Source organism: Trichoplusia ni, chromosome 11 (genome assembly GCF_003590095.1).
Source record: "Trichoplusia ni isolate ovarian cell line Hi5 chromosome 11, tn1, whole genome shotgun sequence".
NCBI lineage: Eukaryota > Metazoa > Arthropoda > Insecta > Lepidoptera > Noctuidae > Trichoplusia > Trichoplusia ni.
The window spans coordinates 4,010,257-4,028,925 of NC_039488.1; the positions used below are offsets into that span (position 1 = coordinate 4,010,257).

The window sequence follows — 18,669 nt, forward strand, 5'->3', positions numbered from 1 at the left end:
ACCTCTTCAGTTATAGGTAGTTATTAGGTTAAATGTGTTAAAGCGTTTCCTTTCGTTTTTTTTTTATTTTAAATAATACAGTATTTTCCATGTTATAAAACCTTTATTAAACTCACTCATTTGTTTTATATAAATTTTAGTTAAAGTTACAATAGAAACTGATCTAAAAAAATCAGCTCCTATTAAATCCGGAACCTAATATTAAACGTAATGTATGTATAGGTTTCAAATGTAATAAATGAGGTTGTATATGTTAAAGTAATTCTAATATTAGCGCAAAAGACGAATCACTAAAGCGAGAGAGATAATTGTAACAGTCCAAATGGCGTAAACTCATTAAATTCGATTCGATTAAGATCGCATCGATTAATTATTCTGCAGATAATAGACGATTTAGCGATCAATACGTCAGTGCGTTACAATGACAATGCATTGGCTATACCCGGCTACCTATATAAGGACGTTTGTATCCAATTGCTGATGCATATAATTGAAAACAATTGAGTAACGTTCGATTACAGCGAACAAAGGGCTCGCTTCAGATAATCCTGTAATTTGACCGTGAAAATTAATTGTTTGATGTAAGGTATTAATATTCATCTGTTTTAGTTATATTGTTAATATTCAATGGAATGTAGGTATGTATGGTACAGGTGAAGGCTTTGTGTCTGGTTTTAGAGTTCCGAACCTATTCAGTAATAGAATCCTATTGAACTCGTAGTGATGTGTCCATCCGTTTATCACCATTCGCCGGTATCAAATATTTTTTTCGTTGATTAATTAAAAGTAAAGATTAATGTCGAGCTACGTCTGATACGATCATAAATTTGTGGGGCGACATTGTTTTTTGCTGCGAAGGTCTCAGTGTCCGGGAAGGATTTTCAAGTTTATTATTTGATCGACTTCGAAGACATAAAGTTTTAAACACATTACACGCAAAAATACATTACACATTACATATGTGTAATGTAGATCGTTCTACAACGTGTACATTGTTTTTTAAAGAATTATTGAAATATTAAAAATATTTATTGATTAACGGACCCAAAACTTTCATGTTTTGATATTTTCTCTTCAGTTAAGAAGGGAAGCACCAATTTAAAGGAAACGTTTAAACTGAGAGAATTTTATATGAATTCTTAGAGCGTTACAAACATTTCGACGTAAACATTTTAAATGAAAATGGAAACATTGAAATCTCAGCAGACTGAATCATAATCCATTGTGATTTACGTAGTAAAGCTCTTTCTTAACAAGCCGTGGCCTGAAGAAGTATGAAGACGTCAAATTTTAGATGAATACCTACTTATTTTATGTTTTGTAAAGTACAATAGATAGGCGCTGTTATGAAACGCTTTTCAACTGTTCATTAATGTTCGCAGGCTCTTAGTATTGCTCTGATGTATACAGACTCAGATATCTTTTAAAGATAACTGAAATGGCGTTGAAGTTATAGTATTATAAGCAAAATACCCAGACGTCAATTTTATGGAAGTGGTGGTTTAGTGGATCTAGTGAAAAGGAAGGTAAAATCTAGAGTTCTTTTAGTTTTATGGAAAATATTTAATTGGTAATCACTATTTGTAGATGTAAGTGCTATATAAAGGTCAGTGCCTGTATTTTTCTTGAACGAACACATTTTATTCTGAGAATAATTTTATGAAGATGAGAGAATATTTTTTATTATCAAAATAACAATAGACGATCGGAAACAGTAATCTCTTAGTATCATGACTGGGGATTAATCGATACGAAAATTTAAGACATGAAAATCGCTAATATGCAGCTGTTATTCAAAAATGAACTTTTAATATCAAAATTTGTGTATACTAGACAGGACGGTAGACTGATCCTGTTGCCGAGAAGAAAAAGTAAGAGGATCAGAAACATTGACTGAAGACCTCTTAACCTCTTATGGTGGTATGTGTTGCAGATCTAATAACCGCCACTCATCGCATACGTGCATGAAAGGTCCCTCGCCGTAACTTGATTTCCTCTAACAGCGCTTTTATTTACTCCATAGGCTTTCAAAGTAATGTCAATGCAGTCATAAGAGAGACACGCCGCTCTCGCTCTCCATCTCCATCCACGAAATCAGCTGATCTCCATGAATTGAAAAGGAATACGAAACTACTGCATCTTGCATTAAAGATATCTTGTATATGAATAAGATTTATGTTAACCTATTTTTTAACGTCAAATTATTTATTTATTTTTATATCCGAAGCCCAATTACATATATCTATAAGTTACTATAACTAAAACATTTACAACCGAAATACGTACACTTAAGTAAGAACTGTGCACAAACTATTTAAGATATTATTCTTCATAACTATGAACTAAACTAAACTAATATTTACATTTTGAAAGCTATATAATATAAAAAGAAAAATATGCATTATTTACAAAGCGTCAAAAAAGATATCCTCATCCCTGCCAACATTGACAGGTGTCGTTGTTGACAAGGGCGGACGTTTCTGTGAATGTTTTTTCGTATTTATTATAATTTTATTGGAAACAGGTGAATTGTTTAGTGGCGATTGCTGCCTCGAGCAGTTATTGCCGAGATTTACCTTTGGCGCAGAACTGACCGCCTGGTTAGTTCTGCGTCCGCTAACAAATTTTGAGAATGTCACTCAACGAAACCGAACAATATGCCTCCAGCAGCAATTTCTTAGAAGAGGAGGAAGAAGAGAGAATTATTGCAATGGAAGAGACAGAAAGCATGAAAGGAAGGAAAAGGATTCGGGAAGAATGTTCGTCGGAAGACAGTTGGAAGACAATTAGACGCAGTAAGGTTGGTCGAAAAGCGGTGCAGACTGACAATAAGAAAGTAAGCGTTTCCAGTAAAACTCCCTTGCCAAAACAATTTGGCTTAGCACGATGGTTCTTGGAGAATAAGGTAGCCCATGTTGAGCAGGTGAAGTATATCAACAGCTACAAAATGTTGGTTACGTTCCAAGACGAACCTAGTGCAGACTTTTTCATCAATTGTGCAGCTTTATTGAAGAAGGATTGGTTTTGCCAGAAGACTTCGGAAGTGGGGCTGTCTTTTGGCATAATAAAAGGCATTGAACTGGATATAACGGAGGAAGAATTAAAGAAAAAATTGTCATGTGATGGTAATTTTGAAATTATTTTTGTTAAAAGGCTTAACAGACGAAAAAATGTGAATGACAAGACAGAGGCGCAGTGGGTTCCAAGTGAGTCAATTCGGATAACTTTTAAAGGAAATCAAATACCAGAGTATATATCGATTTATGACCTAAAAGTAAGAGTTGACCGTTTTAAGTTTCCTGTGACCCAATGTTCAAGATGTTGGAAGTTTGGGCATTTAATGAGAATGTGTCAGGCTAAGAGTATTGTTTGCCCAAAGTGTTCTGGCAATCATGAAAATTGTTCTGCTGAGTCGTACAAATGTGTGAATTGCAGTGGAAATCATATGGCACTCGACAGATTATGCCCTGCTTACAGCAGAGAAAATAGGATCAGGGAGATAATGTCACAGGAGAATTGCACCTTCAGCAAGGCAATTGCTATTCTAGCCCAGGCCGAGCCGCAACAAAGGGACATAATAAAACTCGAAGATTCAGAGGATTTGAATGGTGGTTTTGTGGAAACACAATATTGTGAGCCTACGTCGGTTATACCGGTAGATAAAGACCAAAGTAGCTCTCTGACAAAATCCAAAAAGTCTTATAGTGAAGTAGCTCGATCTGGACCTTCATCCAATAAGGAGCCGAAGCGGAAAAAGCCTGTTCAGAAAGGCCCTAAGCGGGGACTTCCAGAAGAGCCAAAAATAAATTGGGATAATTTTTTGACATCGCAGTCAGAGTGCTCGGTTGCTCCTCCTCCTCCGAAGGCGCCACCTAAGAGGCAAAAGAAAGACTCTTCGGGTTTAATGCAATTAATTATTAAGTTAAAGGATATTTTCTTAGGCAAAGAATCTTTATCTGTTAAAATCAATTCATTGTTTCTAGTGTGTTTAGAATGGTTTCCGAAGCTAATAAGTTTTTTCTCCGAGTTTTCGTTTAACGACCTTTTTGTAAATAATGGATAGAGTTCTTAATAATCTGTCCTTAATTCAATGGAACTGTCAAAGTTTGAGGCCTAAAGTAACCTCTTTAGATGCACTTCTTGCTCTCGAAAAAGTTCACATAGCCGTCCTTTCAGAAACGTGGCTGGAGCCCGATTCTGCTTTTAGAATTCGTGGTTACCAGACATTTCGCAATGATAGAATTGACGGGTATGGTGGTGTAGCCATATTAGTACATAATTCTGTTCAGGCTATTTTTTGTTCTACTCGAAGTTCCAATCCTGGAATCGAGCTTTTGCACATAAAGATTTTAAATTGTCGTCATATAGAAAACGTTTTTTCCGTTTATTGTCCTTCTAGTGTTCAAACAACTCAGAGTGACTGGGATTTTATTTTTTCTTCAGCTCAATCAAAGTCCATTATATTAGGAGATTTTAATGGCCATCACAATAGCTGGTCGTACAAAACCGACATAAGGGGAAGTCAAATTTATGATTCCATGTTAGAACACAGTTTTATATATCTTAATGATGGCAGACCTACTAGGGTTAAGATGGTTGATGGGTGCTTACAGCAGTCTTCCCCAGACATTTCCTTTGTTTCCTCTGATTTAGCCTTGTTATTTACGTGGAATACGACGAATGAGTCCTTAGGTAGTGACCATTTAATAGTTAAATTATCGTGCAAGTTTTCTTCAGATAAAGAGTTTTCTAAGAAAAGAAATTTCAAAAAAGCAAATTGGCCTTCTTATACAAATTTCATCAGTAATTATTTATCTGATCACTGTATTCCTGATAGCCCCCAGGGAAAGTATGACGTCTTTCTGGACTCCATACAAAAAGCTGCAGATAGTCACATTCCATTTGTAAAAACTCCGAAGGGTATCTGTGTTAATTTTTCTCCTAAACCCTACTGGTCAGCAGATTTATCTAAGGCTGTGGCTGAGCGGAGATTAGCTTTGGCAAATTTGCGGCGGTGCCCTTCAGCTTCAAATTTAATAATTCTTAAAGAAAAAATTCGTGTTGCTCAAAAACTCATTCGGGCTGCAAAATGTAAGTCCTGGCAAGAATTCTGCTTATCTATAGATGAGACGACTACCTCTTCAGAAATGTGGCGGAAGATGCGGTGGTTGAAAGGTCAGCGGAATCGGAATTTTACTGCGGATAGAGATATGGTTGAGACCCTCCTTCAATCTCTTACTCCTGATTCTGTTAGTTTACCTCGCCCTATGTTTTTATCTAGTAATAGGCAGTTGGAGGCTGACATTACTATGCAGGAGTTTGAAAATTCTTTGAAAAAAAAGGATACTGCTCCTGGATGTGATGAAATATCCTTCTCTATGGTTTTTCATCTTCCCTCAAATGCCAAACAACTTTTACTCTCTATTTATAATCAATGTTTTTCTTTAGGTTTTGTTCCAGCACAATGGCGTGATATTAAGGTTATCCCTATCCCAAAGCTTGGAGGTAGTGGACGTTCGTCCCTACGTCCAATATCTCTTATTTCTTGCATTTGTAAAATATTTCATACAATCTTGAACAAAAGGCTTGAATGGTATTTTGAGAAAAACCGTATGTTTTCAGATGATGTTGTGGGTTTTCGTAAAGGGCAGTCCTGCCTTGATAATTTGGTTAGGCTTGTGTCTCACATACAGCTCGGGTTTTCTAAAAATATGAGTACAGTTGCTAGTTTTATTGACATCGATGGTGCTTATAACAACGTCGATGTATCTTGTTTACTTCGTATTTTGGATGAAATGGGAGCTGGTTCAAAATTTTGCACCTATTTGTGGTCGTTTCTTGGGCAACGAAATTTAAAAGTCTCTACCTATGCGGGTGAATTATGTCGGTCTACTGATCGTGGCTTAGCTCAAGGCGATCCCTTATCTCCGCTTTTATTTAATATACTTACGATTAAAATATGCAAAACTTCTCATAATGTTAATATTTCCCAATATGCAGATGACTTTGTATTGTATTCGTCTAATGGAAATATTCATTCAGCTGCAAATGAATTGCAGTCAGCATTAGTCGTATTTAATAATCTCGTTAATGATTTGGGCCTTTCTATTTCACCTACAAAAACTAAAGTTTGTGTTTTTAAAAAAGGTCGATTCACGGAAAATATTAGTCTTTCAATAAACAATCAAAGAATTGGCCTTGTTGATCATGTCAAGTATTTAGGCATGTGGTTAGATAGGTCTTTAAAATGGGGTAAACATATTAATGAAACAGTGCAAAAGATTCTTCAGTATGTTAATATCTTCAAAGTGTTAGCTGGTCCAGGGTGGGGGCTCCATCAAAAGCATTTAAGGCGATTATATATTTCTATTATCCGTAGCAGAATTGATTACGGTAGTTTTTTGTATGATAATTCTAGTAATAGTAATTTGAGTAAGTTGGACAAGATACAAAATCAGTTGTTACGCGTTGTTGGTGGATTTATACGAAGTACCCCCATACATGTTATGGAAAGTGAATTGTGTATCCCGCCTTTATTTATTCGCCGTAGGTACCTAGCATCAAAGTTTGTTCTAAAGACTAAATCAGTGACTAATAACAAAACTATTTGTATTATAAATGACCTTACTGCACACTGTCAGTCTAGTTACTGGGCGAATAAAAAACCACCTTTACTTACATCCTCCTTTGTATCACATTATCGTGATATTTATGTTTATTCTAGTAACCAAGTCCAAATGTTTTCCTTAGATACTTGGGTAAGTAATATAGACTTACTAGATGTAATCCACCCAAGTATTCCTGCCATAGATCGTCCTAAGCGTAGTTATAATCAATATCATCTAAACAGTATTTGTGTGTCTTTTATAAATAATAATTATTCTGATTTTTACAAAATTTTTACTGATGGATCTAAGGAGCAGTCTATAGGTGGCGCGGCATTTTTAGATTCAATGGTCAGAATTGGTGCTAAATTCAAAATTAGTTCAAATGTTTCGATAATGCATATTGAATTAGTTGCAATAGCGGAAGCTCTTTCATACATTAAATCCTGTCAGCTTAGTAAGGTGGTCATTCTGACTGATTCTAAGAGTGCCTTGCAGCATTTGCTTCGCCATACATCGCATGCTGGTGGTTTACCTGTAGCGTATGATATTTATAAGTTAATTTTGGATCTGCAGCCTTTTATCGAAATCCGGCTACAGTGGATTCCGTCGCATGTTTGTGTGAGGGGCAATGAGGAGGTTGATTTTTTGGCAAAACAAGCTATAACGGAAGGTATTCTTTTGAATATTCTTCCGCTATATTCTGATTTTTTTGCTACCCTTAGATTAGCATGTTTACGTTTATGGCAGGAATACTTCGAGGACCGCTCTAAATATAAGGGCATTTGGTATCGGACTGTTAATCCACGGATATCTTCCTTTCCGTGGTTTGACTCCGATCTGGTTACCAGGAGAATAGTGACGACTGCCCTTAGGCTTCGTTCTGGACATGTTCCATCGAGAAAGTTTGCACACCTCATGAAAAAGGTCCCGTCGCCCAACTGTCCTGACTGTGGCACAGTAGAGGATGTGCAACACATCTTGGTGGAATGTGTCCGGGGTGAAGCCTATAGGCGAAATAACTTTGGTTGCTGTGTGGGCTTTGTAAATAGTGTTTTGGCTTGTCCATTCTCCGAAGAGTCAAAAACTTTATATAAGATATTGGACAGGGCGTTAGGTAGAAGTTAATTGTTGTTTTTTTTATTTTTTATTTTCGTGTCGTAGGTATTTGTTCTTTTTTATTTTATTTTTGTGTCGTAGATTTAAGCTCCTTGTAACAATTAGAACGGTGTTGTCGCCAAGCGACAAAGTTCTTAAATAAATTAAAAAAAAAAAAAAAAAAAAATCCCTGCCAAAGTCGGGAAACGTGCCCAGAAGGCTGGCTGCATTGCCACGTTGTATGGCAATGCTAATTCTTTGGGCAAAATATAGACCAGCCTTCTGATCACGTGTAGAGTCGACCAAACGCTTTGCGAGTTCTTTATAAAGAACTCGTGCACCTGGTCCCCATGTCCCGAACGTTTCGACCCCAAACGGCTCAAAAATATAATTACCAACAAGGTTATTATATTTCCGCCGTTTTAGGGCTTCCGCGGCTCCAGCAGCAGCGCCCGGCGAGACCGCTGAACTTAGAACATGGGATGGCGCGAGGGTGTCGACGCATGTCGCGTCCCACACCAAAGGCCGACCCAATTTCCAAGGCAGCAATGACATTCCGTCAGGTCTCTTACCATCGTTGCGTACCAAACCATTGGGTTCTAAAACGGCAGGTACACCAGCAGTGACAAGAGCACGACGAATGATGTCATTAATATTTGCATGACGCGGTATACGCCCCGCGCTCCTGCCGCAGGACAGGCCATGATGACCAAGGCAATCGACTCTTTCACCGCATTGGCAAAGATGAGATGCGACACATTGTACACCCAAACGCAAACCAATGGCGAGCCGGAGAGTATTGTTATTAAAAAAGTAAGAACTTATAAACAAAACTTTATCCTAATTGAACTATTTATCGTTTGAAATCCACGTTCCTCTCTACGTTGAAATTTCTGCTTCTTTTCTGCCGCGTCTTTTTTTATGCGTGGTTATTATTATAAAGAAAAACAAATTAACTGACTAAAGTTTTTTTCAAACATCCAATCAGACTGATAGGCCTTTCGATTAACATTTTATTAAGGACTGATGTAATGCTAATTTATGCACACTCAAGTTTAATCAAATAAAACGGCTATCATCTCTATATAACTTAGTTTATTTCATATTCAACCTGCCAATATGGGACTTGTTATCCGTACAAGTCTGCTCAACCATAACAGCTACAAAAAAGCGAGAATTGTTGTTATATAATACCTAGCTCTATTGCCTATTAATAGAGAAATGTCGCGATTAGTACATTACATCTAAGATTAAGATTTTCATTTACTGATAACGTTTGGAGTGTGAAATATTAGCGAATCGAATCAGATTACTGGTTATTAACTAAGTACATTACATTCCTTCGTTTATTATGAAAAACTACTATTTTTTCTCCTTGGAACGAAATGAAATGAAATGATTTTATTTTGCAAATAGGATATTTTATCACTTTTACGTCTTTTTTTAAAACGATGGAGCCGACATTTCCTAGCTGACTACCCTGAGAAGAAATGTCGAAACAAACTCAGGGGTCGGGGTCTCTTTTAAAGTCCAGACAAATGTTTTAAAAAAGATTAAAAAAAAACGCAAATGAGTTGCATATTATTAAATTAAATAATAATTAATATTAGCAAAAATAAATTCACGCAAAAGCACAAAAAATATCACAACTGTATAAGATTATATGCAAAAACACAAAACATGTCAATAATTATTTACACAAACAATGATAGCTGTATAAGCGAGCAGTTCAATCCCAAGCATTTTTATCATTTAAATAATCTGATATTTTGTAATATCGTTTTCTGGATAGTTTGGATTTAATAAAAGTCATCTCATTATTAAAAATCATCTCATGTATACATTTTTCTAGAGGAATAGGAATGCATGGAGTAACATTTCGTAAACAATTGCTACCACAAATGCAATTACAACTGCGGTAAAACGGGGTGAATAGAGATATTTTAGGGGTGAATAGAAACAGACTTTTTATTAAGATTTAGATGTTTAACAAGACAAAATATAAAGATTACATTAAAATTCTTAAGATTCATTAACTAATTGTGTTAAAGAATTTTTATGTAGGCAAACGCATGCAACTCCCGAAAACTCCCTGAGTTTTCTATTCATCCCTTGAACTCATATAAGATAAGGTTTTTCCAGAAATATTTAGTTTCTCCTGTCCCATTCTCCGTCTGCAATCAAATATTGCTACTCTTTGGTCCCTTACCGGGTTTCTAATTAAGATAAAATTTTATATGAACTCGTACTATATTGATAATGCAATACGTATTAGAACATAAAGCTAATCTTTTGGAAGAACTAGAAGATTGCCTTCTCCGCTTATAGTTATAACACCGACTTTAGGTTTGTTTGAATTATCTTTTCGAAGCATTTAGCCCAAAAAAACGACAAATCTTGTTATCTTACATTGCTTTTTTGTCTGATTATAGTAAGAAGGATAAAGTTACAAAAAAAGGTGAAGGATGCAGGTGACGCTGGCACAAATGTCTATCCATGCGCGTAATGTGCTTGTTAAGAATAGAACGGCGGCACAGCTCCTCGCTTGTCTCCTAGATAGCACATACAAGGTGCCTTATAAAATAAATAAATGTATTTGTTTACACAGCTCTTAAAGACAATTATTTTGACTTTAGAGATTGATTGTATCGACATTTCTTCTCAGGGTAGTCAGAGTTTGACAGTCAGAGTTCGAATAAACTAATTGTATTTGGGGAATGTAAAAGTTATGATATATTCTTCTAGTTTCTTTTCATTTCAAATTTAGCTTTATGCATTAATTGTAAAATCTGATCAGATCCATACCAATATTTAATGTAAAAGTTAATCTGTCTGGAGGGATGCTGAACTGGTTTTGTGGGCTATTGTATTGAATCACCAACTATGTAATGTTTTAAATTAAATAAATAAAAAAATGGCATATAGCTTTATGACTATTTAATGGGAAAACCTTGAACATTCAAGAAAGGCCATGGCCTACTCAGTTGCGATAAAAAATACTTAGCTAGAAATATATAACAACAAAACATGTCAAGGAAACTTAAGAGAACCAGAATGTTTTGTACCATGTATTTTATACAAAGACTTACGGAATCAAAAAGGTTTTCCAAACAATGCAACTTTCGAGTAAGTGTATTTTAGTGATTCATATTGGCTCAAAACAAAAAGCACTTTTCAGAGCAAACGTGGGTAATAGAAAGTGCAAAACGTTTGCGCAAGGAACAACAGTTATTCCCGGTAGAAATACCGGAGTAGTAACTGAACTGGGCACATAGTATAACAGAAATTGGTGGTAACATTAACTATCAGAATAAACGTCATTGTGAAATTCGTTTAAGACTTTTTTGTTTTTAAGCTGTTGTTGAGTTTGTTGCACCTTTTATTCTGCACCGATAGAGAACTTAGGAAACGGTTAAGGTTCAATTGTAAGTCCATTTGTTTTCTTTCGTGACGCATTTAAATTGCAACTTAGTAGCCTATATTTAATAAATTAATTTTGATTTAATTTCAATTGATTTCGAGTTTTCAGGAATTAGAAACATATTCCTACAACTAGGTTAGTTATGAAAGCTTGTAGAAAGTAAGAATGATTGTAAAAAAGAATGGTTTGTTTTCAAATTCGAAATTCTGCTTTTTGACGCTATCTTACACGTGTCTAATTTCTTGAGTGTTAACCGAATACTTGAAGAGGATGACATGTAACGTAAACAATCAAATTAACTCATAAACAAAACCCATGTACCGAAATAATGTAATAGTGGGCATTAAACTTATCGCTAAGCAAAAATACTTCGTAGTTTTATAATCAAAAACCAATTAAATTTATCCGTTTATATCGAGCCATATCTTGAGACTACTCGTGTCGCTTCACTTCTAATTTTCGCGTTTGCATTCGACATTTCCATTGAAAGTTGGAGGCTCATGTATTGTTAAATAAAGTTTAGTAAACTCGAGAGCTTGGCAATTTGTCGACTTTATTTATGCGGGCCTAAATCCAATCTATCCGTTGAATTTATGATTGATAGCGAAAGATCATATCGCCAGTCTTTTGAAACAACTTTGAATTTAAGATGCATATTAAGTAGCTTGGGTTGTGAACCGTTATTTTGTCGTGTTGATCAACTATAAACAATATTATATTCGGAGGTTTTAAAAACATTCATTTCAATTGTTTATAAATATCATTTCGTACATCTCTGGCATCTCAAAAGCGAGTCAGTAAAAGTATTTATTTCTAAACATATGAAATCTAAAATACAAGAGTAAGCCTTTTCAGTCTGTTATTATGGCGTATTGAAAATGAGTTTACCATAAACGAATAAAAAATAAAGTAATAAGTATAGATAATACTCGTAATCTAGCAATTTGTCAAGACTCGCGTTTCATATTTATTTGATAATAAAGGAATCTGGAATACGTTCGTAAATCATGTTTGGGATCTCTAAAAAAATCATGTCACGTTATTGCCTTGTTTTCCTTCCAGTTTTCAGAGTACTGTAGATAAATTGCATGAGTATGAGCAATCAACGCATTCTTGCAATCAACAATTCAACCCAACAGTTTTATTATAATGATAAAGTAGTAAAGGATGGGAGGGTGATTCTCCGGAAAAAAGTAAAACAAGTTAAAAACGTCATCGTCCTCACCACACTTTTGATACTGCAGATTGATGTAATCTATATTATTTTTATCCAAGTTCGTAAAGTACTCAGGCTACTAATAGATGACTTAAAAATTTAAACAATTTAGTACTACAGTTACTTATACCAGTTGGTGAGGATAATGACGATGTTAATTTGTGTTATTTTTTCTGGAGAATCACCCGGGAATGAGAATTTCAAGATGACGCACAGGGCTCCGATTCTGAATCTATATTTATAATAGCCTATGAATGAATGACAATTATTAGTTCTAAAAAATATTAGTTCTTAAATTCTATACTAAAGTAAAGAGGTTTTACTATAGAGGTTGAGATTCACGAGTGTCCTGGTTGGATTGTGCCGTCCGTTCCTTTGTGCAAGTTGATATGTGATCGAGTTAATTTATAAGTTTTATAAATTAACTCGATTTATAAGTTGGACTAAGATAAAGAGGCATTTCAATGATTACCTCTGTGCCCATATCTCTTGAGTAAAACCGATGCGTAACCAATGTAAATATAAAAACTACGAACTACGAGCTTTAAAAAAACTTTGTAGTAATTCTTTACTTCACCGTCTATACTATAACTGACGACTGACTGATATATGTAATTGACCAAAAGTCTTGGTTTTCAGTGGGATTTATGTTATTAAGCCATTGATCTTAACGTCTTTGGGTCGTTATCATAACGTCAAACGTCAAATAATAGAATGTTTGTTGGTCTATTGTCTGATCTTGCGAGATCATTTAATTTTGATGGATTTTGATCGCGGATCGTGATTTATATTGAGTGTAAGTTATCTAAGTGGTAACTTATGCGCTGAATGATCTCGTAGGATATTTTTGATGTTTTATTCGAGAAAATGAAAAACTAGTTAATTTTCATTGCAATGTTTAATAATATATTTTTTAGGGTATGGTGTAGTTTCCAATGTCGCCGCTCTTGTCAAGTCCAGTAAAGATGACATGTTGTTTCTAGAAGAGCTTGGTCTTTAGTTACCTAAGATGGGTTTCAATCTGAAAAATATTGATTATGGTATTACAAAGGTGCATAGCGATTCAATACTTTCTCTATGCTTATAAAGGAATAGAAAACTAATTTAAATCTTCTTATATACATATATCAATGAATTGTTGTTCGTTAGTCTCGCTAAAACTCGAGAACGGCTGAACGGATTTTGCTTATTTTAGTCTAATTTTATTTAAGTCCGGGGAATTTTTAAACGATAAAGAAATGAGGAATTAACAACAAAATGCATGTGCTGCATTGTTATCATCAACTGTTAGGCGGTACGTTTTTCGCCGGACAGCTAGTTTGGAATAAGTTTAACGTAGTACGTCGTTCTTTATTTGGTGATTACAGGTTTTTTGTTATTTGACTCACTTCTTTAGTAATTCCTCTAGTAGTTTTAGCCAGTCCAGATTCAGATCCTTTGCGGCATCTTTTAACCTGTAACAATGTTTAAATAGTATTGCGAAGGAGTAGAACTGTTAAATAAATTTTGTTCCTATTTAATATATTGTTAGTATTATTACTTATTACTTTAAGACTCTCGACATAAGTAATAAGTTATCTCATTAACAAGTTATCAGAGTGGAACAGTTATATGGAAGTATATTAAAATTTATTTATATCTGAATAAAGCTTCAGGTTTACTCTACTAAGAAGTTATCCATGCAAAAATAATAAATTACACAGGGCTTCCAACAGCCGTACTTAAGTAGTGGTAGTAAAACTTCTGTACTTTGACTCACATTTTAAGTAATTCCTTAGATAATGTCTTCCAGTCAAGGTCCAGTTTAGTTTTGGCATCTTTCAACCTGCAATTATATTTTTTATAGTAAAACAAACAAGTATTTGGATAATGTATGTTTTTTTTTATAATAACTATCGTGAGACTGATTCATTATTAAATGTTTTAGTTTCGGACCCAGAGCAGACGCGGCGCGATCCCGCCGCGTCTGCTCATGATTAAGGACTCCGGTTGGGTCCGAAACTAGTCGGGCTACCCCGATAAATACGCGTGAGTAAACCGTTACATCATTTAATAATGTATGTTTGTATACAAATCTTGGTTTCTGTACAAACAAAGCAAGGCCTATCACTATCATACACCATACAACACTATCCTTGTGTCACGGTGGGTCTCACAACCATTCGAGTCGCATATACAAGGACAACCAAACACAGGACAAGCGGGGATCGAACCCGCGACACGTTGCGTGTAAGTTTGGCGTGGTGACCTCAACCACTCGGCCATCTGTGCAGTCAAAACCTTTAAGTAAGATTGTTGCAGTTGTAGAAGACAGAAGTAGACCAGTCTTCTCCTTTTTTTACAAATGCAACAGGCTTACCGATGGCAGGACCCCAGCATAATGACTCACTTTTTTAGTAATTCTTCAAGTTTTTTAGCCAGGTCAAGATCGTCGGTTTTTTGATCCTCGGAGGTAAAATTTTCGGAGGTGAAAGCCTCGGAGGTAAAATCTTCGGAAGTAAAATCTTCAGACGTAAAATCTTCGGAGGTCAGAGCCTCTTTGGTTAGAGCCTCAGCAGTTAGTTCCTCGGCGGTAGCGTTCAAGCTGAAACAATTTGGCTACTGTCATTACAAATGAACATACTACTCCCAGTTGAAGAAGGTAAGACCAATTTGTTTGTGGAAAAAAGATGATCAATACACAACGTCTATCGTCTATAACAGCTGTAACCTCTTTTTAGTTTAATTCCGCACGCTTAATGCTTTATTTGGACAAGTCGACTTTGGAAAATCGACAGCGGTCGAATGCGAGCTGCAAATTAAGCTACCACGAACAAGCATATCCAACTCAAGTAAAGCATAGATATGAGTGTCCATTAATAATACAGGTACTATAGACAATAATGAACTGAAATAGCACGACCACTGCAGTTATAGAAGACAGAGATAGCTTCACGGTGTGTAGCGTCAACTCTTTCTCACGATTTTGATATTTCAGGTACTTAGGAATGATTATAATGAACTTCTGAACGTTTATCTCACCTTTTAATAGGTTCGGGTTTTAGGTCTGAAACGAAAAAAAACATTATGTTTTTGTACATATAATTTTATAACCTATACAATACTTATTAGTGTGTGACTATTAGCAATAGAAATTTATCGGGGTGGCTTTGCGTTTCTATGTGCGGATTTGTTCCTCGTACCTCTACCATGGTTTTCAAAACTATGTATATTTTCTTAATTATTAGTAAACACCAATAAGATAGGAACAAGCCAAAGCGCGGTGAGCTAGCGTACTGATCAACACTAAAACCTTGTCACAAGGTAAGAAGCCTGTGCCCAGCCGTGAGTCACTCGTAGGCTGGTTTCTTACTGTTAGCGTGTTAACATTTTGTCCACTTAAATATGTAGTTTGAAACAACGCTGAAAATACAAGGGAAGTTAAATAAATAACATTATTAAAGAAGGACTCTTCTTACCCTTGGCTTTCTTCAGAGCTTCCTTGATTTTTTTCTGAAAATGAAATTACTTGATTCAGTAAAGTACAAAGTATTAATATTGCAGCACTCACTTTCGTAAGAGAAGGCATTAATTTTGTAAAAGAAGGAATAGAAAAATGAAGACTCTTGTTGATGGGGTCTTACTTACCGCGTGCAGGAGGTGGCAGTTGACTTGTGCTGCGAGTGCTGCGATGACAAGAACCACGATCATATAACCCTTCATGATTGCGAATGTATGTACAACTAATAGAGCAAAGCACGGTTGTGACTCCTCTGGCACGAAGAGGCTAATTTATATTAATCTTAATCAGTAACTAATAAAGTATGACAAATGTTATGATTTTGTTTCCATAGCTAATGATGAAAATTTTTATGGTTACTTACTAGATTGTTCTAATTAATCGATTGCTTCAATTACAATTATTGTCTGGGCAAATACACTTGCGTTTTTATCCATTGCAATTTGTTAACTGGAAACTGGTGAACTGGATACAAACCACAAAAAATGGAAGCGAAAAGCAATAGACCGGACAGAGTGGAAAGCATCTGCGGGAGGTCTTAGAACTGCAGTGGGATAATAAGAAAAAAATGTAGAGTTCCTAGACTGATAGGTAAAAGACTCAAACTCTTGAAATAAATTAAAAGCCACGTGTAATATAATTAATCGAGAAACTGTTAAGGCTACGAAACGAGACAATAGCTTAGAGATATTATGAAACAACGAATTAGTTACTGAAGCTAATAAAATCGCCGTTATTTTCAATAACTTTTTCGCGGATATTCCCGCAGAAAACTTATTACGTTATATATTGTGTGACCAGTTGTGATTCTACTTTCAGTTTCGACTTTGGGACCCCATTAGATAGAACCAATGCTTTTAAATCACTAAGGGCCGATTTTTCAATCGCCAGATAACTTTTATTCGACGAATACGTTTGACATTTTGACAGCTTTTGTATAGAAAATATATCAAACGGCCATATTTATTCCTCAAATAAAAGTTATCTGACGATTGAAAAATCGGGCCTTAGTCAAAAGAAAACCGAAGATCTTTGGGGCTTCTCTGTAAAACTCCTTTGTAACATAATAAATATTGTAGCACCCTCTTGAGCTGTTATCTATACTTCTCTACTTAATATATAAAGCTGAAGAGTTTGTTTGTTTGTTTGTTTGAACGCGCTAATCTCAGGAACTACTGGTCCAAATGGAAAAAATATTTTTGTGTTGAATAGATCATTCATCGAGGAAGGCTTTAGGCTATAAACCATCACGCTGCGACTAATAGGAGCGAAGATACAATGGAAAATGTGAAAAAAACAGGGCAGGTATAAATCATAACTGACATATTATTATCTTCTACCCACGGGGACGAAGTCGCGGGCGACAGCTAGTCTTTTATATATGCGTGGACGTAGGTGACTTCGCGGACTTGAAGCACAGTAAAGTCATACCGTTATTTAAAACAGATAGTAGAAGTTACGGTTGGACAATTTTTTCATATTCGTATTCATATTCATATATTTATTTGCATTTTACCTGCGTTCAGCAAGATTTTTGTAAAATTGATATTAAAAGAACTCCTACATTATTTTAATCGCAAGACCCTCTTACATAGCGCGCAATACGGGTTTACAAAGGGACGTTCGACCACCGACGCCGGTGTAGCTTTACTGAAACACGTCTCCAAAGCTGAGGATAGCTCTCAGAATACTATTGGGGTGTTCTGTGACCTTTCAAAGGCATTCGATTGCGTCCGGCATGAAACATTAGTATGTAAACTCTACTACTACTCTGTAACAATATTTAGCTCAAGATTCTCAATATTTGCCATCATTTGGTACATTTGTTTTTTTTTGGCATTTAAAACTAAATTGTTAACTGAAAACCAATGTGTAACCCAAGTGAGTGCACCAAATACTTCGTTGAAGTCATTTCTATTTCTGTTTACTGTAAATATTAAAGAAATGTCGTCTGCAAACAGCACAACGTCACACATGCCTTTTAACAAGAATGGTAAGTATAAACGAAAAACAAAAATGGGCCGAGTATTGAACCCAAGGGTACCCCTAGTTTCACACGTAGTCCGGTGAACCTATCACTAAAATGAGAATTAATTAAATTCAGTGAGAAATTTTTGATCCCGTAATGTACGCCGGACGTTTAGAGTGGATTAATCAAAAAGGACGGTCTTCATTTTATTGTAAGTTCTTCGAATTATAATCAATAGTTAGCAAGGCAGTTTTAAAAAAAAGTATGTGTAAAAGTCGATTTTACTAAGTCTTCTATTCTCTGTCGCCAGACTAGCGACGTTAATCTCTAGAATTTTTTTACAATGAACCACAATGCTTATTATATTCGTTCCGGATTCTTGTTGATAACACAATGATAAGGAAAGTAAGATAACATTCGTGAAATTTATTTATTCCTTAACCATTCGTACTCAACGCGACTAAAATTGGTACATATACTTACTTTATCGTACTCAAAAGAAGCTCCACATCTCAGGTAAAATCATATTTAAGTTAAAACTTTAAATTTAACATTAAGCGTCTATTTACTTGCTTTTGAAAGCCCAAAGTGACCGCTGCCATGTTAAATACCTTTGATTGTTTTAGTTTGATGCACTGAGAGTAGACCATAGCGCGGGCCAGAACAACAGGGATCTTATAATTATCCCTTTTTATTAAGTAGTTAGTAATTAATTCAATCATTAATTTCTCGAATTCTCAATTAGTCGAGTAGTTAAATTATAATACCAGTGTTTTAGTGATAAAATGAACATGTTTTATAAAGAAACAAGTATTCAATTTGAAACGTCTTTATTATAAACGATTTTATAAGATAAATTAT

General features: G+C 35.3%; 2 long non-coding RNA genes across 3 annotated transcripts; one reads left to right on the forward strand and one right to left on the reverse strand.

Annotated features, from left to right (window-relative positions):
* Positions 1-13,236: 13,236 nt before the first annotated feature.
* Positions 13,237-15,074, reverse strand: LOC113498954. Of its 2 annotated transcripts, XR_003401053.1 has the most exons (4): positions 14,730-15,074; positions 14,100-14,165; positions 13,729-13,794; positions 13,237-13,361 (listed from the first exon to the last, which is right to left on the reverse strand). It is a non-coding gene; the product is annotated as an uncharacterized LOC113498954 (long non-coding RNA). The 2 variants fall into 2 exon arrangements; XR_003401052.1 differs by lacking the exon at positions 13,237-13,361 and having other exon boundaries at positions 13,513-13,794.
* Positions 15,075-17,926: 2,852 nt separating this feature from the next.
* LOC113499048 lies at positions 17,927-18,661 on the forward strand. Its single transcript, XR_003401060.1, has 2 exons — positions 17,927-18,324; positions 18,435-18,661. It is a non-coding gene; the product is annotated as an uncharacterized LOC113499048 (long non-coding RNA).
* Positions 18,662-18,669: the final 8 nt, after the last annotated feature.